The 21,828-nt window shown below is 43.5% G+C and overlaps 1 protein-coding gene across 4 annotated transcripts in view; it reads right to left on the reverse strand.

The window, feature by feature from the left end:
• Positions 1 to 11,218: 11,218 nt before the first annotated feature.
• LOC132866468 (CMRF35-like molecule 5) overlaps positions 11,219 to 21,828 on the reverse strand; it is a 59,801-nt gene continuing 49,191 nt past the window's right edge. For 2 of the 4 annotated variants that reach the window (XR_009650578.1, XM_060899255.1), the window contains 4 exons: positions 19,148 to 20,116; positions 18,621 to 18,779; positions 17,734 to 17,832; positions 11,219 to 12,059 (listed from right to left, as the gene is read on the reverse strand). The gene's annotated coding sequence lies outside the window, so the exon portion shown is untranslated. Of the gene's footprint in view, positions 12,060 to 13,879; positions 13,981 to 17,733; positions 17,833 to 18,193; positions 18,286 to 18,620; positions 18,780 to 19,147; positions 20,117 to 21,828 lie in introns of those variants that run through there. The other 2 variants (XR_009650577.1, XR_009650579.1) reach the window with 2 other exon arrangements.

Raw genomic sequence — 21,828 nt, forward strand, 5'->3', positions numbered from 1 at the left:
TTCGCAGGGTGGCTGGGCGCTCCCTTAGAGATAGGGTGAGAAGCACAGTCACTCGGGAGGAGCTCGGAGTAGAGCCGCTGCTCCTCCACATCGAGAGGAACCAGCTGAGGTGGCTCGGGCATCTTTTTCGGATGCCTCCTGGACGCCTCCCTGGGGAGGTGTTCCAGGCATGTCCCCCCGGGAGGAGGCCCCGGGGAAGACCCAGGACACGCTGGAGGGACTATGTCTCTCGGCTGGCCTGGGAACGCCTCGGTGCTCTTCCCGAGGAGCTGGCCGAGGTGTCTGGGGAAAGGGAAGTTTGGGCTTCCATGCTTAGACTGCTGCCTCCGCGACCCGGTCCTGGATAAGCGGAAGAAGACGAGACGAGACGAGGCTACCTTGGTGTGGATATATACACAACTTTATCTAAAACAGTTAATGATAAATTATACAAAAATGCTCCAGAAGATCAAAGGTGATATGCAAAGATGGAGTATTCTACCTTTGTCTTTACAAGGGAGGATCTCCATAATTAAGATGAACATATTGCCCCAGTTAAATTTTTTATTTTTTATGTCACCAGCCCCGCCCTCCTGCAAAATTTCTTGATCAAGTTCAATCTATGACTTCCAAATTTTTGTGGAACGGCAAAAGGGTGAAAATTAGATCAACTACCTTTCAACGTCCTAAGTTAGAGGGAGGGCTAGCCCTCCCAAATTTTAAATTTTATCACTGGGCTTACTTACTCCAGTGAGTAACATCATTCAGTGGATTAGCTGAAAAAAGTCATCTGTCCTGTGGTGGTTTGATCTGTGTTCTCTCTCTCATGTAGAAGAATTTAAATAAAAGCTCAAATTAAATATTTGATTTTCTATATACTCTGATCTGAGGGAGCGCTCACTGGACAGTTAGTGTCATTAAATGGATTAGCTGGAATTAAAAAAAAAAGTGAGACATGAATGACATGACAGAAGTATAATAAAGAAGAGTTCAGGCAAAAAGTTCATACCTGTTGAATGTGGGATCTCAGCATGGACTGATGGACTCATGGCATGTGTTGAAGTGGAGTGTGTGGACTGGGAGACAGTACTGATGGCAGGATCAGCTGAGAGAATAGAAACAGTCCACTTTTAAATTCCACACAGTTCACATTTTCTAGCTTAAAAATGTCTGTGAAGATTCTCAGCCATCCAGGTCATGGTAAACTGTGGGTGGTAAAAGAGAGCAACTGGACTTGCTTGAAGATTCTTGAAGACGTTTCACCTCTCATCCGAAAGGCTTCTTCAGTTCAATCTGACTGGTAGGGAGCATCAGGTATTTATCCTCTCATGGATGAAAAGCTCATTGAAGGTGTCATCCTGTTGGTGTGGGTCACTGGGGGCTGGTTGTGAACTGCCTCGAGAGTCGTTAGGATGATCAATGGATTGCCCGTTAGGGTGATCAGTGGAATACTGATTCTCTCTGTCCTCCTGTGAGTCACTGAAAACAGCTGGGTTTTGGTGTGCATTCAGTTGTCTGGGAAGTGTGCGAAGGTGAATAACTATCATACAATGAATAGAATTATATTTTTATTGATAGGTGCAGCGCTCTGTGATGACCTGGCGACTTGTCCAGGGTGTGCCCCGCCTTTCGCCTGTAGTCAGCTGAGATAGGCTCCAGCTTGCCTGCGACCCTGTAGAACAGGATAAAGCAGCTAGAGATAATGAGATGAGATGAGATGAGATGAGATGAGATGAGGTGCAGCGCTCTCAAACCGGCTATTGAATATTCAGTCATTTCAATGGAATAACTCGATACGCTTTAGTCCAAAAGGTTGCTTAAGAGGTGGCATGGTGGTGTAGTGGTTAGCACTGTCACCTCACAGTAAGAAGGTTCTGGGTTTGAGCCCAATGGCTAATGGGGGCCTTTCTGTGTGGAGTTTGTATGTTCTCCCCATGTCTGTGTGAGTTTCCTCTGGGTGCTCCGGTTTCCTCTACAGTCCAAAGACATGTAGGTTAGGATAATTGGTGGCTCTAAATTGAGTGAGTTTGAATGGTTGTTTATCTCTATGTGTCAGCCCTGCAGTGACCTGGTGACTTGTCCAGGGTGTACCCTGCCTCTCGCCCATAGTCACCTGGAATAGGCTCCAGCTCGCCTGCGACCCTGTAGAACAGGCTAAGCGGCTACAGATAATGGATATATGGCCAAAAAAAAATAGTTGCACCCTCTAATATTTCCTTGGACCACCTTTAGCTTTGATTCTGGTGCACATTCACCATGGCATTGTTTCAGCAAAGTTATACAACATCACTACATTTATTTCCATCCAGAGTTGCATTACTTTTTGTTAAGATCTTGTTTTGATGAAAGGAGAGTCAAACCACTCTGTAAAATCTTGTCCAGGACCCCAAATACTTTCAGTGGGGTTAAGGTCGGGACTCTGTGGGGGTTAATTCATGTGTAAAATGATCTCTCATTCTCCGTGAAGTACTCTTTCACTATCCGAGTCCGAATTTTATTCCCGTACTGTCAGGGAAGAAAAAACCCACTCATGTGAATCTGGTCATTCAGTACATTCAAGTCATCAGCTGACTTCATTTTATTGCTCCATAATGTTTCTGAGCTTCAACCTGACCAACTGAACCAACCCCAGATCATCACACTGCCTCCAGAGGCTTGTACAGTGGACACTATGCCTGATGGGGCATCGCTTCATGAGCTTCCCTTCTTACCTTGACACGCCCATCACTCAAGAATAGGGTCAATCTGGACTCATCAGACCACATGATCTTCTCCATCGCTCCAGAGTCCAATCTTTATGCTCCTGAGCAAACTGAAGCCTTTTCTCCTCATTAATCTCACTAACGAGTGAGTTTCTGATGGACACACAGCTGTTCAGCCCCAATTCTGTGAGTTCTTATCACATTGTGCCTGTGGAAATGATCTTAATTTCATGACTAAACATAGTCATGAGTTCTAATATCCATTTTTTACAATTTAAGTGATCTCTGATCACAGTCAATCAAGTTTGTTTGTTTTTTTCCCAACCACATTTCTTCCATGAAGTTGATGATTCATCACTATCCTTTCAGGTTTGAATCTTTATTTATTTATTTTATTTCAGTAATCTCTGAGTTGTTTTCTTGCTGCAGGCCGATAACCTGACCTTCTGACCCATTTTTTCCATGACCACAGCATACATCTTCTAACATGGTTGAAACAGACTGAAACATTAAACACTGCAGTAATTATCCAATCAAAGGCTCTTTGTTAAGTATTTGCTTATTTACTCCAAATGGCAACTTTTTTGGCCTGGGGGTGTTACTGTACTTCATGAAAGGCAGAAAGTAAACGTTACTTGATAATAAGTGTTTATGATGCTACTCTGAGAAAACACCTCCACATATTCATATAAACCTCTGAGCTCAGTGACATCTTTCCTTTAACAAAAAAATGTTCTTTATTCATATGCATTCATACGCATGTGCATTCTGTGCTACGCAATTCCTGGTTCCTGAGTTGTTTGCGAAGAGTTCTTTTTTCCTGGGAGTGCTGGCGTTAATTACTAATCTTTTTACATTTTTTTCTACAAATAATTTTCCAGTGTCATCTTCATTTTTATTGTACTGTCGCTTTCCTTTTTGTACTTTCCACTTTCACTTTCCTTGTTCCATTTTTTTTTAATTTTTTTGGAAGAACTCTGAGACCGGAAGCTTTCTTTCTTCTTTTTTTTCCTCCTGCATAAAGACCACAAGTGGAGGCCATCCACATCGGATCTGCTTTAATATCAACAGATCTTTGATTAAGGGTACGTGAATTTTTTCATCATGGCACACCTTCAGCCTGTTCAGTGTGCTGAGTGCAGGATGTTTAGTCATTCTTCCTCCATCGCTAGTGATAGTTTTATTTGTGATAAGTGCAGATAAGTTAGCTCTCTGACAGAGAAGATTATAGTGCTAGAAGCATGTGTCCAGGCTTTAGAGAAGGCCAGTGAGCATGAGAACAGTGTAGTTTCTGTAGAGGAAAGTCTGGATGCCCTTGGTGGAGTTAGCAATCCCAAACTCCAGCATTAGAGCCCTTACAGCGGGGTGAATGGGTGACAACTTGGCGGCATAGGCGTAGAGCCAAAACTACCACTGAGGCTCGCCCACGGGGGCCCTACTCCTCTCCGCATCACGTGTCAAACAGGTTTGCTCTCCTTAGTGAAATGAGGATGGGTTCCCTTTTGAGTCTGGTTCCTCTCGAGGTTTCTTCCTCATGTTGTCTGAGGGAGTTTTTCCTTGCCACCATTGCCACAGGCTTGCTCATTGGGGATAGATTAGGGATAAAATTAGCTCATGTTTTAAGTCGTTCAAATTCTGTAAAGCTGCTTTGTGACAATGTTTATTGTTAAAAGTGCTGTACAAATAAACTTGACATGATATGCTAACTGTTCCAGTACCGATAGTTTGATGGCATTCATTATGAGTTGGTCTGATTTGTTGCTGCCATTGAGAAGATAATGTCAGTGGCACCGAGGGGGAAACAATGTGAAATGTCTTTTAGGTCCAGACCTTTGTTCAAATGTAGAAAACCACCACTATAAGGGATGAGAATTTTCCGCCAATTGGCGGATTTCCGAGTTTTTCAGACCAAAATGATCATTTTTGAGATTGATGTAAATCCGTTGAGAAATTTTCAGGGGGTGTATGGTTAACGATCTGTGGTCACCTTATAACGCAGACATCCCAAGTCTCCCGGAAGTTCCGGGAGTCTCCCACATATTGATAGTGGCTCCCTGATGCCCACAAATTGAAGAATATCTCCCGGAATCTAAAGCAAGTGAGCAAGAGCGTGCACACGAAACATTAATGTCTGCATCGCGCATCTTAGAATGTGCGCATATGACGGAGCGCAAGAGAGAGACTGCATGTGTGCCTGTTCATGTAGCGCATGCTCAACAAAGAGCATCCTGATTGGCTTATTTTGCTGAGTAACCCAATCAGCTTTCAGTGTGGGTGGGCTTTTATCTCTTTTCTCGAGGACCGAAGTTTTCAGTTGAGTCAGTGCGGCTTACAGGATCGTCATGGCAGAGAGAGCGCACGCCCCAAAAAACCAAAGTACAAAACCCACTTCACCTCAGATTACACAGAAGAATCTCCCTGTCTAATAAGGGTCAACTATAATGACAGTTTCGCGTGATGTACTGTTTGCAGCAGTGGTTTCAGCATTGCCCATGGTGGCTTAAATGATTGTAAAGGACATGTTGAGGTGACGAGTGTCAGTTCATGTGCATTATATTTAGGTCAACAACAGGCTGTCATGAAAAGACCAAACTTATTGAAGATTTCCGTAAAGTAGCAATGTATGAATATACATCATATATATATCACATCATATATGTGTGTGTATATATATATATCACGTCATATATGTGTGTATCTTTTATAAATGGGGTTAGCTTATCTAATGTAGCATGTTGGGGAGATTCATAGTATTATATTGTGAAGGTTCCCACAGCTGGAACGGCTTCTCGAGACCAATGCCCTCGTGCCACCTGCAGAATTCTGGGGCGAAAAAAAAACACCGCGAAAAAAACAGACCAGAAAGAGATTGGCCGTTTATTCACAGCTTTTTCACCAAAGATACAGCATTAAAAAAAGCCTTTTATAACAAATTATAATCATAACAAATGTCTGTTTATCTCTCTAAAAGGCAGCTGTGTTTGTCTGTTGTGTCTGTCGTGTATGTGTGTGCGTGCGTGTATGTGTGCGTGTGTGCATGAATGTGTGTGTGTGTGTGTGTGTGTGTGTGTGTGTGTGTGTAGGGGGTGGGGGTAGGATGTGTGTGTGTTATGTGTGTGCGTATGTGAATGTGTTGATATCTTGTGCTAAGTCAGCAAATCACATCTTAATTCCATCAATATAAGTGAAACCTTGGATCAATCATAAGCAATCCTGTATATATATTTCATATCAACGGATATTTTTTTAACAATTCAGCAACTCAACATTTACGCACGTCAAAGCGCGAGATGTTTTTACGACAATTCTACTATGTTTAGTCTTAGCAAAGAAGTGTCTTCTCCACTGGAAGAAGGTCACAGTAACTTTTACAGGAAGCCACACAGGAACAGTCAACAAAGGATCTAAGAAGCTAAATATTAAAATCATAAAGTCTTAACAATCCTAAATTACATTCTGCATTCTAAAACTACAAAACTAACTTGAATCACTTCATCCAGTTTAAATCTAACATTAAATCTAGCATTCAATCATTTCAATTTCAAATTCAACACTGGAGAGACTGGTTAAATCTAACAATCCTAAATCATGTTCTGCAGCTATAAAACTAACTTAAATCATGGCTTTAAATCCTAACACATATCTATATTTCTGATAAAATATTATAACTCTCCATGTATAACTCTCCTACTTATTGCTCATTTCATAGGGGGACGGGGGGAATTGTTGGAGTGTGCCGCGCGGGAGCGTCTGCCCAAATTTTTTAGGCCGAGATGAACTTAGTTTTTGATTTAAAAAAAATTTCCAAGACGTAATGCCAATTGTACATGCCTGTTCTTTAATTCAAAATCACCATTTTGATCTTCAAATTAACCATATGGTATCTGTATTACATTACACAACATCCTGTCCAGATAAAACCTCGTTAGTACACACAACAGTTGAAAGGGAAGTGATAAGTGATGTTGAATGTTGCCTGCTTAATATGCAAGACCTCCTGCTACCATGATCACATCAGAAGAAAGCTTAAGAGAATTATATGATTGAACTTTTTTTCTGGTTTGCACTTCATTTTAAAGGATTAGAGTATTCAAAGACATGAATAGCAAAAATGCAGAAATATAATACTGTAGAGCTCTTGTTTATATTAAAAGGTGCATTGATTTTTTGAAATCATCAAATGTGAATTGATTAAAGACAAGTCTCTTGGACCATATTAATCATTTTCACCTGGTAGTCCACCAAGAAGGGCGGCACGGTGGTGTAGTGGTTAGCGCTGTCGCCTCACAGCAAGAAGGTCCTGGGTTCGAGCCCCGGGGCCGGCAAGGGCCTTTCTGTGCGGAGTTTGCATGTTCTCCCCGTGTCCGCGTGGGTTTCCTCCGGGTGCTCCGGTTTCCCCCACAGTCCAAAGACATGCAGGTTAGGTTAACTGGTGACTCTAAATTGAGTGTGAATGTCTGTGTCAGCCCTGTGATGACCTGGTGACTTGTCCAGGGTGTACCCCGCCTTTCGCCCGTAGTCAGCTGGGATAGGCTCCAGCTTGCCTGCGACCCTGTAGAAGGATAAAGCGGCTAGAGATAATGAGATGAGCCCACCAAGAAGGGGAATTTATTTCCAAATACATTGCAACTTTTTGCTGATAAAATTAATGGTTTTGGGGTAAAAAAAAAAAAATTGCCAAAAATCATTAGCTCCTGCCCCCTGGGCCCCGCTGTGTGCCTGCGGCCCCCAAACCCCCATCTTTTTTCAGACTTCTTTAATACTTTTCATTCTCATCCCTGCACTATGTATTTACTATGTATTTACTAAGCATTATCGTACACTACATGGATGCCGTGTTATATGCTGTAGTGCCATTCAAGGACAGATGTGGGAAAGAACACCTGCACACATTAATAACCAAACTGTGAACATTAACCACAGGTCATTGTTGTGTCTGCAGACCATATGAAACTGATCCAAACACTTCCTGAAATCTTCCCTATCGGGACAGTGTTTGTTTCTCTGAGTGGCATCTGTAGTGAAATATCTGCACATCTCTATAATCAGTCTCTTGTGGATGAACTGATGAAGGATGACTGAGTAGCTTGCATGAATACATTATTAAAGCATGGATGTATTTAACACTGCAATCATGCCAAGTATGTGAATTGTTTGTTTTATCTGTAACTGCTTATCCCATGTGGGGTCGTGGGGGGCAAGCTGGAGCCTATCCCAGCTGACCATGGGCGAGAGGCAGGGTGCACCCTGGACAAGTCACCAGCTCATCACAGGACTGACACACAAAGAGACACAAGCAACCATTCACACAGCTACCAATTAACCTCACCTGCATATCTTTGGACTGTGTGAGGAAACCCACACAGACACGGGGAGAACATGCAAACTCCACACAGAAAGGCCTTTGTCAGCTGCTGGGTTCGAACCCAGAACCTTCTTGCTACTGTATGAGGAGACAGTGCTAGCCACTACACCACCGAGTATGTGAATGTGTACATTTAATTATTGTGTTCTTCACTTTACTTTCGAGGTAGACTCCAAGTGAAGATGAAGACAGCCTATCGGCAAACTGATGTGAACCACAGCAAGTGCATTAAAAAAAAAAGCAACCTTTCCCAAAGCATCCATCATGCCACGTGTTTCTTTCTAACAAAACATACAGAGCTGGTGTGAATTTTTAGACTAAATTGAAAATATTATGGGATTATATTGCTAGGAGTTAAAATTAAATTGGTTGCATAGGCGGAGTTTGACTTTTGCGTCGGGGGGCAAAAATTGTCACGCGCTCTCACACGAACAGGCGCGTGCACACGCACACACATAAAGCAAACCCACAAAGCGCATTACACATGATGGCACACAAGTGACACTCACTGCGGGCAACCATAAAGTTAAACTTTTATCACGATTAGATGATGTTCAAAACCAGTTGTTACAATAGTGTATACAGTACACAGTAGCTGCTAGGCCTATATCTATTTATTTAAAGAAAGTGTCTTACCTAGTGCAGAAGTAAACGTCTTTTTTTGCGGGCTGCGTAAATATCCACAATCGTCTCAGGTGACAATTTGGCAGTTATGTCGCCCTCGATGTGAAGAACAGCAAGAGCTGAAAACCTTGCAGCTCCCATTGTTAACCGTAGCCAGTTCCGAATCCTTCTCATTGCAGAAAAACTTCTCTCGGATGTGGCAGATCCAACAGGTAGAGTTAGTGCCAACTGCAGCATCTTGTATAGATTTGGGTAGATGGCTTTTGTCACAGTTTTTTGAAGATGTTCACGTGACACATCTCCGACAGTAGAGGCTTTAACAAGGTCCATCTCTGCTAGTCTGGCTAACGCGACTTCAAAGCTCTGCGAGCATTTGGTCTGGCAAAGATATTAAGCCCAACCGTTTCCCAAAGGCGTGGTTGACCCGCCTCCCTGAAATGCCTCAGTTTGCTACTGGTCGAAGCCAGAAAAGGCTGTGACGAAGCTTAAACCAATCACATCACTCTTTCCTCTGACGTATGTGACGCGACGGAAACTGCTTGAGTAACAGCACTGTAAAAAAAAACTTAAGTGACTTTAACTTAAAAAATTATTCAACATTATGCGTACAGATTTTTGAGTAAACAGAACTTTTCGTCAGCAACTCAGATTATTGAGTTCAAACTTAAGTGGACCAAACACACTAAACTCAGTAACTACAACAGAGACTGTTATGTTTCCTGTACTCAATACTTGAAGTTAATGGAACACTTTCTGAAACTCAGATTATTGAGTTTCAAACTTCAACTTAAAAAAATGATTCAACATTATGCATACAGATTTTTGAGTAAACAGAACTTTTTGTCTGTTACTCAGATTGAGTTCAAACATAAGTGGACCAAACACATAAAACCCAGTAACTACAAAGATGCTAATGTTGCCTGAACTCAATAATTGAACTTACTGTAACACTAAAAATGTGTTTTCCTGTAACACTAAAATCGTTAAATGTTTGACTTCTTTTGCAGGTTTTGTTACTTGCTGAAGTAATTTAGACTAGGGATGGGCATGATTAAGCGATTAATCGATAATTGATCATTAAGGATTTAATTGATCACATACAATCACTCATCTCATCTCATCTCATTATCTCTAGCCGCTTTATCCTTCTACAGGGTCGCAGGCAAGCTGGATCCTATCCCAGCTGACTATGGGCGAAAGGCAGGGTACACCCTGGACAAGTCGCCAGGTCATCACAGGGCTGACACATAGACACAGACAACCATTCACACTCACACTCACACCTACGCTCAATTTAGAGTCACCAGTTAACCTAACCTGCATGTCTTTGGACTGTGGGGGAAACCGGAGCACCCGGAGGAAACCCACGCGGACACGGGGAGAACATGCAAACTCCGCACAGAAAGGCCCTCACCGGCCACGGGGCTCGAACCCAGGACCTTCTTGCTGTGAGGCGACAGCGCTAACCACTACACCACCGTGCCGCCACATACAATCACTTAATTTGTGAATTCCTATTTTCTCAACTGGTGTACTTACAAATGATGGTACATTTTTTTAGTCAGAGAGAACTTTATTCGAAGAGCTGAGCTTCGGCACCTTCAAGTAATGCACAGTGAGGCAAAAAGATTACAAAAGACAAATGGGTACATCTCTGGTTACTGATACACAAATAGCCACGGTCACATGACAGACGTGACCCCTGTTTCAACATCAAAGATTGCCATTTGAAAACAGTTAACTAGGCAAAAATAATGCAAAGCACAAACAAAAAAATAAACCCTGTAAATTTAAAGGAACAGTGCGCTTTTTTACACTTAAAGCCCCGTTTTCAGTCATCTCGTCATCAAGTACAACAAGCAAATGTGATTTTTGTTCAAATACACCTGTTTGAAGACTTTGTGCTACTTGGTAGCAGCCAGACCATATTGACAATCACTCCAAAAACTGATTAAACTTCCATTTACAAAGACGTGAAACTCACCGAGTGGCCAGGGGTGCTCACTGATACTCTTACAAAAAATTGCGGCGAAATAGCAGCTTTCCAAAAGGTTTAATCCAAGTTCTTGTGCAGCAACCATAAGAACAGCAACTTGCAGGAAAACCAAAGACTCTTGAGCAAAACAAGCTACAGTACAGCCAGAACTTGTAAAAAATGGCACCCGTGGAACAGTACTTCCATTCTTCCTCATTGTCGGTTTGTTTTCACGGAAGCGACTCTTCTCTTTCTGCTGAAGGGTCTTGAGTTTACTCCCGCCACTGTCAGAATTGTTCAAGAATGCCTTTGTAGTCTTTTGCTGTGGCAATATCTTCTGCTACACTTACCAGAGTTCACTAGACATCCATTTCTATCATCCAGAGTCTTAACAGCGAACACCCCTGACCACTCGGTGAGTTTCACAACTTTGTAAACGAAAGTTTAATCCGTTTTTGGAGTGATTGTCCATATGGTCCGGCTGCTACCAAGTAGCACAAAATCTTCAAACAGGTGCATTTGAACAGAAATCACATTTGCTCGTTGTACTTGATGACGCGATGACTGAAAAAAGGGCTTTAAGTGTAAAAAAAAAGTGCACCGTCCCTTTAAAAGGGTACATCTTTGGTTACTGATACAAAAACAGCCACTGTCACATGACCGAGGTGTCCCATTTAATCTCAGCATCACAAATTGCCATATGAAAAAACACGTTCACAGCAACAGGCTGCACAGGAAAAAATATATAGTGTATAAAACATAAAACTTCAAACATACAATCCACAGTGAACCAGGCAATTAACTACACACCAGGCAATGAATTTTACAAATTCAGCCAGTAGCTACCGTAACAGTTTGTCTTTGAATGATTGAGCTCTGGTAGAGCAGTTATCCCCAAGACCAAGAAAGACTTTGAATTATTTCACACGTGTAATTTAATTTCCAGTACCCCAAGGAATTGAGCACATAACAATCCGAAAAATAAGGAAAACGCAGAAGGCAAATTCTTAATGTTGTGGATTACCACACATTCTTCAAGCACTATTGCGAAGTCCTCCATTGCACACCAGGCAATGAATTTTACAAATTCAGCCAGTAGCTACCGTAACAGTTTGTTTTTGAATGATTGAGCTCTGGCAGAGCAGTCATCCCCAAGACCAAGAAAGACTTTCTGAATTATTTCACACGTGTACTTCAATTCCTTGGGGTACTGGAAATTTAGCACATATAACAATCCAAAAAATAAGGAAAATGCAGAAGGCAAATTCTTAATATTGTGGATTACCACACATTCTTCAAGCACTATTGCGAAGTCCTCCACGTGAGGTGAAGCTGTAGCCCCGCCATCGTCCTCGACCACAGTCAGGACTGCCATTCTCACACCTTTGGTGTGCTGTTCTTCTGGATCAGTGTTCTGTTGAGCAACAAGGCAAAAAAAAAAAAAGTTTAGTTGTAGGCATCTGGACTTCTTCACTCTATTCCAAGGAGCATTTTCTTTTCTGGTTGGTATGAGGGAATCTAGTGGTTGTATATACTTCTCTAGACCCTTCCTTCACCAGTTGACCAAGGAGTCACATGTCAAGGTGTTCGAGAACCCTTAGCAAAGACCATAGATCCTAAGACGGCTTACTGGCCAGGAAATGCATTGCCAAACGTGTAGTATGGAATGCTGTTCCATGGGCCCCTCCATTGGGCCATAGGGGTGCATTGGATGCCATTTTAGGGGGATTATGGTGACAGGCAGTCATAGATATAATAAAACACCTCACCTCAGGTAGCTGTTCTGAAAAATGGCTTCCGAAATAAGTCACCATATATGGTCAAATCTGGCCGAACATCTGGATTATGGAGACCCAAAAACTTAATTTTCGTCCATTTCATGAACCATGTGACCAAATTCGTGGCGAGATCAATGTGTCTGGGTCATAGACATGTATCTACGGTCTGGGTCACTTTTCCCTTAAAAATAGTGTCCATGGCCGTACCAAATAGGTTGTATAAAACACGAGTGGACATGTCATTGCCTGACAGTACCGGAAGGTGGCCAGTGTCGCCGCCATCTTCTGTAGGTAGACCTGTGCTGGGCTGTCAGAGTAAATCAATGGAGAGAGGGCCCACCTGTGTCAAAAAGTGACTGACTGACTCAAAACTGTGGAAATATCCTTTGACACAATAAAACACACAACTATTTGAAATACCTGGCTAAATATCTACCTAAATCATATGACTTATTATATTTTTTTCTTAAAAAAAACCAACAACAGTTATTTAGTCAGGCATTTCAAATACTGTCCTTGTTTAATGGATTTTTTTTACAGTATTAAGCCAACTCTTGAAAGAGACAGGTCGTTTCTCCATTGATTTACATGGACTGCAGAGCAACTGTCTACATACAAAAGATGGCTGCCAGGATTACCGCGACGACTGGAGGTGTGGCCACTCTAGTGAGCTTTGGGCCGTACTACACGTTTTGATGTGAATGACCTGTCCTAGTATCAATAGTCCTTGCCGTTAGTATCATCTCTCAGTAGATGTTCAAGTGATGTGAGTTGCAGATGGGCATAGAGTGCAACTCTAGCAGGTGATGATGGTGATGAAACTGCATATCAGCGGGAGTTTGAGAGACTGGTGCTCTGGTACAGTCAACATAACCTGGAGCTTAACACTTCAGATTGTGGAGATGGTTGTGGACTTCAGTAAGCACCCCAAAGTACTGCCTCCCCTCACAATATGAAACAGCCCAGTATCAATGGTGAACTCAATCAAGTTCATGGGAAACACCATCCTCAAAAAAGCTCAGCAGAGGATGTACATTGTGAGCCAACTGAGTAAATATGGTCTACCAAGAGAGCTGTGAGTCATCTTCTACACTGCTACAGTCGAATCCATCCTTGGCACATCTATCACCGTCTGGGTTGGGTCAGCCACTAAAAAGGACAGATGCAGAATACAGTGCACTAGCCAGGCTGCGCCACCTAGTGCTCCATTTCAATTTCATTTCACTTTGCGACTACGTCAGGGATTCCTAGAACACCGTGACCCGGAAGTCCAAGTAACACATAAGCGAAACTCAAGCGTCTTTTGCTGTTCAGCACACCAGTAAACAAAGCAGTAGATTAGAGAACGGACAAAGCCATGCATTGTGTTGGCAACGATTCCCAACATCGAGAATTTAAATCCAGAACAAACCTAGGCTATGCCCGAGCGAATCCCAGTGCTGTGCGCTCAGACGGTTTCCACAAAGTGTCAAGGGTGATGCATCAGGCTAACAGCGCACAGTCAGGACGGCTGAAAAGATAATTGGGGCCCCCTGCCCTCCTTACAGGACCTGTACTCTGCCAGGATCAGGAAGAGAGCAGACAACATCGTCAAAGACCCCACACACCCTGCACATACACTCTTCAACCTCATACCTTCTGGTAGATGCTACAGATCCCTACGGACCTAAACTACCAGGCACAGGAACAGTTTCTTTCCCACTTCCATCACTCTCCTGAAGAGCCAATAAGTTGGTCACCACCATCTGACCACAAGATTCTGCACCACTGAACGTACTTTTGTTGTTTCACTAGTTCACCATCCGAATTTTGGATAGACATACCGTATTGGCTCGAATATAAGACGGTGTTTTTGTTGTAAAAAATAGCTCTTAAAAAGGGGGGTCGTCTTAAATTCGCGGACTAGACAAAATGCCGCCAAAAACGAAAGTGAAAGTGAGGACAGTGAGAGTGAGCAAAGTGAGGCTGAGGATCTCTGTGCTGAGTAGCTGTAATTTAGCAAACTACCTTTTCCATAGTTTCAGTTGTTTATTATTGTAAATCTTAATGTATTGTTTAATGCATTGTTTAAAGCATTTGCACTGTTCTGCAAATTTATTCCATATACCCGTAGGCTATGGGAAGTTAATGCATTGACATTCTGAAGTTTATGAACTTTCAATCTAAACCTGACAAATTTGTTGAATTAATGCAATTTAAATGTTTTAATTTGGCTTGTCTAGTAGCCTGCAGTTTAGCCTCTTTTTTTACTTCTATGAAAAGTGTTCACGGAAATGAGACTGAAATGACCTCTATTTAAATGTGAAAAACAAAAGCCTCTAATTTTAAACAGAATTTTGAAATAAATACACTTTATATGAATGAACATTTGGTCTTCAAAAAACTTTTTCCCCAAAGATGAACTTGGAAAAGGGGGGGTCGTCTTACATTCAGGGTCGTCTTATATTCGGGCCAATACGGTATATGCATACATTCTAAGAGCTTCTCTTGATCGAGCGGTCTCAGAGGAGAACTACCTGTGCGCGCTGGGCGATCAGAAAGTGCTACACGGGTCACAGCGGGACATGAGCACCCGAGAAGCGCGAGAGCTCGATCTCGGAGAATATGCAATATGGGCATAATAGGGCTAAGCGCGCTTCTCTGGATCAGCCAGGTCTTGCTGGAGAGCCACCTGTGCTGGCTGGAGTGATCACTAGTGCTAAACAGGGTATCGAGCTCGCATGGCGGGAATTGTGAAGTCTAAGCTAACGCATAGTAGTACCCTTCTCTACTGGGGCATAGCAGAGAAGGGTCCAGGAGCACGGACAGCACGGTGACAACCATGGGGTAGACCTTGAACGCCGCCGAGGAAGCCACATCCGGGGGCAGGTTGGTGAGCTCGAGGGGCCATGAGCCGGTGAACCAGTGACCGTCGTAAAAGCCGCTGAACCCGTCTGAGGGTGTGGCATCAATGAAAAGGCAGAGCTCCACGGAGAAACGCGGTCATCGTAAAACATGGACAAGCCATTCCATTGTAGGAGAAACAGGTGCCACATCTCCAGATCCCGAAAGCACTGACTGTCGAGCGAAACGGAATCTTCCAGGGCCAGAATGGAGTGCGCGGCCGTCAAAAGATGGGAAATGATAGCCCTGCCCTGGGGGGTGACCCGGATAGCAAAGTTGACATGGCCGAGTAAAGACAGGAGGTTGTGCTTAGTCTGAGTTGGACAAGCCAAGAAGCCGTAAATAATCATGATGATGCGGTCAACTTTTTCCTTGGGGACCGTTATGGGGAGCGGAGAGGTCAACGATGAGCCTCTTTCCTGAATACTTTCGAGTAGCGACCCCAATGGGGTTAATGCAATACACCGGGAAGGGGGGTTTGGAGAACGCCACTGCTGAAACTAGGCAGGGGGTGGTGGCACGGCTCCATTGAAGGGGGGAAAGGTAACGCGGGTGCCGCGGGCATCTGCGTGGGTGGGGGTCAGGGGCAAATGCGGTCCGAGACTGAGGGATGGAGAGGGGGAGGGTAGGGAGCAGCGAGGTGGTCGCCGCGGAGGGAGGCAGCGGCACAGCACCCTGGTTCAGCAAGGAGAGCAGCGTTGGGGAATCAAGGGCGGGCACTTGGGATGCCACCGCAAATGAGGAAGCAGGAGACCGGCGGGCCCCAGACAGCCGCGCGGGAGGGTCGAGACCAGGCACGGTTGGCACGGAGGAATCGCAGGCAGGAGAGAGCAGGAGGCAGCCTTAGCCTGGCCCTCAGTCATCCCTGGAGAAGGGGAGGAGCAGAGGAGAAAAAACCAACAGTGGATGGCAGAAGCAGGCAGCCAGAATCATCCCTCTGGAGCAGGTGGACAAGGGTATCCTTCCGTGCAGATGAGGAGAAGCAAATCCCCCAACACCTCAACTCACCCCAAAGCTAAGTGACTGTGTCGGCGATGTGGACCTGCGAGGCGGGGCTCCAACAAGACGCCGAGGAGTGCACCGACCCGCGGAATGGGGCAGGAGAAGAAGCGTGGCAAGACCTGGCACACTGCTACGCTTAGCTGGGACCGTGGCTCGGACGCCCGCAGTGCTGAGGCAGCGGGAAGCCGCCAGGGTGACTTCCACGCACGTGAGGTGGAGCCGCGGCGAGGGGAAGCTGGAGGGGCAGTTGCCCGGTCGGCGCGGTCCTGGTGAGCGGGAGGCGAGTCCTTGGTGGGGACGTCCGCGGGGTGGAGGAGCAGCAGAGCTTGGCTGGGAAGCGGAGCCCTGGTGAGTGGGTGAGTAGAGGTGGGGGAGCCAGCAGGGAGGCTCACTGGGCAGAGAAGACGGAGGACCAGGCTGGGAAGCGGGGATGAAGTCATCGAGGTCGGAGTCCAACACATGGAGGTAGAGCTCCATGGTAGCCAGCAGAGACAAGATTTGCAGGAGCAGAAACCAGTTCGTGCGAGCAGAGGACACGAGATCCAAAAAATGACAGGTGAGCGCTGATTAAATTGCTCAGCGGCCGAAAGGAAAGGTGTGTCAAATTTCGTCATGCTCCAAGTTCCGTTTTGTAGAAACCCCATTTGTTTTTAGAGAGAGCTCAGCTGAAGACCAATTCCTTGTATACGAAAGTATACTTGGACAATAAAGTCTGATTCTGAAATGGCTTGTGTAGGCCAGTTGTATGCCTCTTCTCTTGGTAGTTTATTCCCTTGTAAATTTAAAGTGTGCTAAAGTAATTCTATTTTTCTACAATGTCATATTTAATCTGGCTTGTAGTGTAAAATGTAATTTCATACAAGTCTATTTCTGCATTAATATTTTAAGGCGTATTTGTACATTGGCATAGTATATTTTGTACATGCATATTTGCACAAGACCATTGCATTTTCGCACATTAACTAAATAATTGTTGTGTTTTCTCTCTATATTTATATTTCTTGAAGGTTTTTCACATAAATAAAAGATCTAAAGTAAAGACCTTGACTGCACCAACCACAACTGTTTCCTGCTGCTAACATCTTCCTGCCATTGCAACTCTATGGATGTGCCCTAAACTTTAATCCATCCACCCATTCAAAAGTTATCGCATTAACACGAAAAATATACGAGTCGGCCATCTTGAAAGTCAGCCATCTTGAAAGCGTAGGCCTCCAAAATCGAATTAGTCCATGTCCCTATTGCTGTCAGCATACAAAATCTGAGCCACATCTGTCCACCTGTTCAAAAGTTATCGTGTTAATACGAAAAATATACGGCAGCGGTCGGACCAAAACCATAATATCCCCAATGCTCCATGTTTCAAGGATATAAAAAAACCCAGGCGAATGAGAATATCCATACACCTGTAAAACATGTACTTACCAAGCATGTTTTCAGGATCTTCTCTGCTCCATAATCCCTGACAAAGAGCGGAAGTCCTCTGAGGGCTACAGCTTTTCTGTGTCCAGAGATGTCAGATGTCTGGAGAGGGTGGCAGATAGAGACAGAGACCATCAGCATTCATCAGTGAAAGAGGCGAAACTGATTTGCATACTGTTTGTGCATGTCAGTGAGTCAAGAGAAAGGGATTGGGTGAGTGAGTACATGAATGAGTGTGTATGAAAGTCCAGAGTGACTGTGTAAGTGTGTGTGTGAGAGAGAAAGTGAATGAATGTGTGTATGAGTGGATATGTGACAGCATGTCCCCCACCCACAAACAAAACTGCACTTCACATACTTTACTGCTATCACAACATGCCACCAAGACACACTCACCCCCGTGCCCCTCTCCACCAAGACACACTCACCCCCGTGCCCCTCTCACCAAACATATTACACTTACATACACTCTGTTACACATACAGCTACACAGTGTCGTCTTTGACTTGAAACATCTACATTCGTCCACCAGTAGAGGCTCAGAGGCAAGGATTTCTGTGGAGTCGGAAGAAGTGCATTTATGGCCTAGCAGATGCCTCTCTATATTGGTACTGTACAATAAAATGAAAGACACTATGCATCAGTTGGGAGCAATTGTCTCACAAGCTTACCAAGTTGGATGCGAAGAGCACAACACCTTCAGCTACGTTAGAATGTTTTTTTGTTGAGTGACTGAGTAAAGTTTCATGTTTGTTATAATCCGTTGTCTTTGACTGTTGTCATCTTTGACCATTAACACTACCCTCCCAAAAGCACTAACATCATTCACAAAGCGGGGGAGATTGAGAGAGACAAGAAAAACTACATTGACTACATGTCTTCCTTCTTACCTCCTTATCCAACGAGTCAAGGAGTTTCTGCATCTCCTCACCGAAGTGTGTTCTTCTGGTTCAATACATCTTCAGGATTTTAGGGGTGTGAGTTTCCAGGAAACCAAGGAATTTTCTTTGCAGGTCAACCATAGTGATTCTGTGAAATTCACAATTCACCTGTAGAGGAATACAGTGAAAACAACAAGGTTAATAAAGATTTTGTGAATGTGAATGAAAGTGTGTGTGAGATCTTGAAAGAAACATTACTAAGTTGGACAGTATGTGCATGTCAAGATGGATGGTTTTGAAAAAAGGTTTTGGAAGCAGTGTAACTGGCAAAGGGAGAGGAGGTCACCCCACTCGGCTTTGTACCAGGGTGTCTAGCATACCAAATATGTGTTCTGACCGCCATATTAATAAGCTTGGCTTTTTGGCATTGCAGTCAGAGCACATGTTTGGCACCCTTGAGACCAGGGTTCGAAGCTTGATTGGGTGACTTCTCTTCCCTTCTCTCCAGTAACATTTAACATGCGACACAGACTAACCTGGTATTCCATGAAAAGTGCTGGCCATCTGCGCTTCACCAGATCAACACCGGGTTCCTGGTCAACTATTTCCTTCCTCCTCAAGGGAAACGTACGATCCATAGCGTCATTAATAAACGTCATGTTCGGACTCCTTTTTTCCATCTCTGCTGTCAGTGCCTCTCTGTCTTTTTCCATAGCGTCTTGAGTTTGTCCAGCGGGCTGGTCAGGGAGGAAATGAACTTCAGCTCTCCTTGCTTTTTTTAAGCCGGGCCTACCTTCTTCACGGCTTCCCCTCCTTTCATTTACTTTAACTTCTTCACAGCCGGCATTCCGCAGCTTTTGACGGTAATTTCCAATCTTGAACGCAATACTCATTCTCCATCCATTCCACCCATTTCCACTGCCTGGTTCACGGAGACAGGGATATTTGTTGACCAGAGCCATTGCTACAGAATCTATTTCTGACCTGTCTGGATATGCAGTCAACTCAAACACGGCTTGTGCAATTTTATCAAGGATTTCACTCTTGATGTCTCTGGTGACGTCGAGCAGAGTACCATTGTCGTTGTAGATACCATTTGCCTTTTGAAGGCGCAATTCAACATCATAAGAGAAGCTTGGTATTGGAAAAGGAGAAGGCCATGCAGAGGACCGCCTACCAGCTCTTACAGTTGTTCTGGGGGATTCAGATGAGCTTGGAGGTGATGCAGTATCCAGTGAAGACAATGACACATCTGATCCCTCTGGGTCAGGGCTTGAAGCATCAATGACTTTTAACGTTGCCTTCTCTGGTGGGAGCTCTGACATATCTTCTTAGTCACATAGTTCGTTTCCGAACTCTGGATCCTCATACTGCAAACGGAATCTTTCTTTCAGCCGAAGTTCTTCCTGGAGAATTTCTTTTAAACGTTGCACAGAGTCGGGGAGCTCTGGTAATCGCAACTTCTTCACTCTGTTTTCTGGTAGTTTCACACACAGAATCATTTTCTAAAAATAATAAAAGAAGAATTGGTGAGGTGATAATTTGAATGATGACTACTTAAAGGGATAGTTTGGACATTCTGGTGCTATTTATGCATGATAAATACAACATTGCAGTATGAGGATTAAGTTCTAAGGATACCCACACTCTTCAATACCATTTCCCCAAAGAACAAAAGCAAGAGGCAAAGATGGCATCAGTTTAAATGATCATGAATCAAAAATGCATTCCGTCATAATACACAGTATCCCAAAAATACATACAAACTTTAAATCTTCATGAAGTAGGTGTTTATCAAAATTCATGCAATTTTCAAAACGTAATAGACTTTACAAACATTATTCTATTGTTTTGTTACCACCTGTTCTCAAACTGACATCTAAAGTCTACGTTATGATACCTACAACAGCCACTGAATTGATAGCACCCCAATGAAAATGAATGCAAGCAAATACAAAGACAATTGTGTGTGATTCGCGTTGTAAGCAGCATCTGGACCAGAACGAACATCAGTTTGAGAACAGGAGGTGACAAAACAATAAATTGATGTCTGTAAAGTCTGCTTCATTTTGAAAAATAAATGAATTTTAAGAAACACCTACTTTACAATGGTTTAAAGTGTGTGTACATTTTTTGATACACCCTGTAGTTACCAATGACCAAATCAGTGCATTAGAAATTTCTTTGGCGACACAAGGAGTTTCCCCCTGACAGAGTAGGCTATCAAAGGATAAAAGTCATTCAAGTCCTCAAGCATCAAAATGTCAGTTTCAGCATAACTTGTTACAGCCAACTCAAATGATCGAACATGTTCAATGTACCAAGATGGGTGCTTTATGCACAAAAACCCAATGTTTTCTGCAACAAGAATTCTATGTATTCTATAGAATTCTGGTAGGCCACCACACTGACCTGCAGAGATAATCATGCCCTCTCTGTATCTAATTCCATCCACTTGAACATCAGATGACAAAGACACTGTGGTGAGATGTGAACACCTTCTCTGTACAGTATCCCTCCATGTTGCATCTAAAGATGTAACCTGAACAACTCTGACATTCTCCACATGGATACGCTGTCTGAATACATTTGAATCCAGGTGATATGCTACCATCAACTGGTGTTTGGATGCTAGGGTAACAAGAATGTTCTTAAAATTTTGGACATCATGGACAACTGTCTTAAAAAAACTGTGTTTCGCCTCGAAACGCATTGTCCATAGCTCAACCAAGGGACCAAAACACCTAACCAGATGTGGATAATGTTCCAAGTAATGATGCTTGGGACGTAAACGGATGTCAGGGAACGTCTGAATTAGCAAGCTACGATGGTCTGCTATTTTACTTTCCAAATAGTTCAGTGATGTCTCAGAGAATTTTGTGCTGACTACAATTTCAGTGATGTCTTTGAGATCCATAAGAATTTCCCATGCTGGCTCGTTTTCCGGTACACAACTACCAATCATAAGAGGCAATAGCCTCAACAAAGTCCAATTTTCATGGCCATTGCCCCAGCCAGTGCTTCTCAAGAAACTTGATTTTGGGATTTTGTGAGGTTTATTAACCTTGTCGTAATGCATGTACGGGAATGACATTATCGTACTGTTGAGATAATCAAAGGAAATGAATTCTTTTCTGATTAGTTCTTTCAGGCACAAGGATAACTCTACTGGCACAATTCCCTCAAAGAGATCATGAAGGAGGTCAGGAGGAAAGCC

Source organism: Neoarius graeffei, chromosome 18, assembly GCF_027579695.1.
Source record: "Neoarius graeffei isolate fNeoGra1 chromosome 18, fNeoGra1.pri, whole genome shotgun sequence".
In the NCBI taxonomy this organism is placed as follows: Eukaryota; Metazoa; Chordata; class Actinopteri; order Siluriformes; family Ariidae; genus Neoarius; species Neoarius graeffei.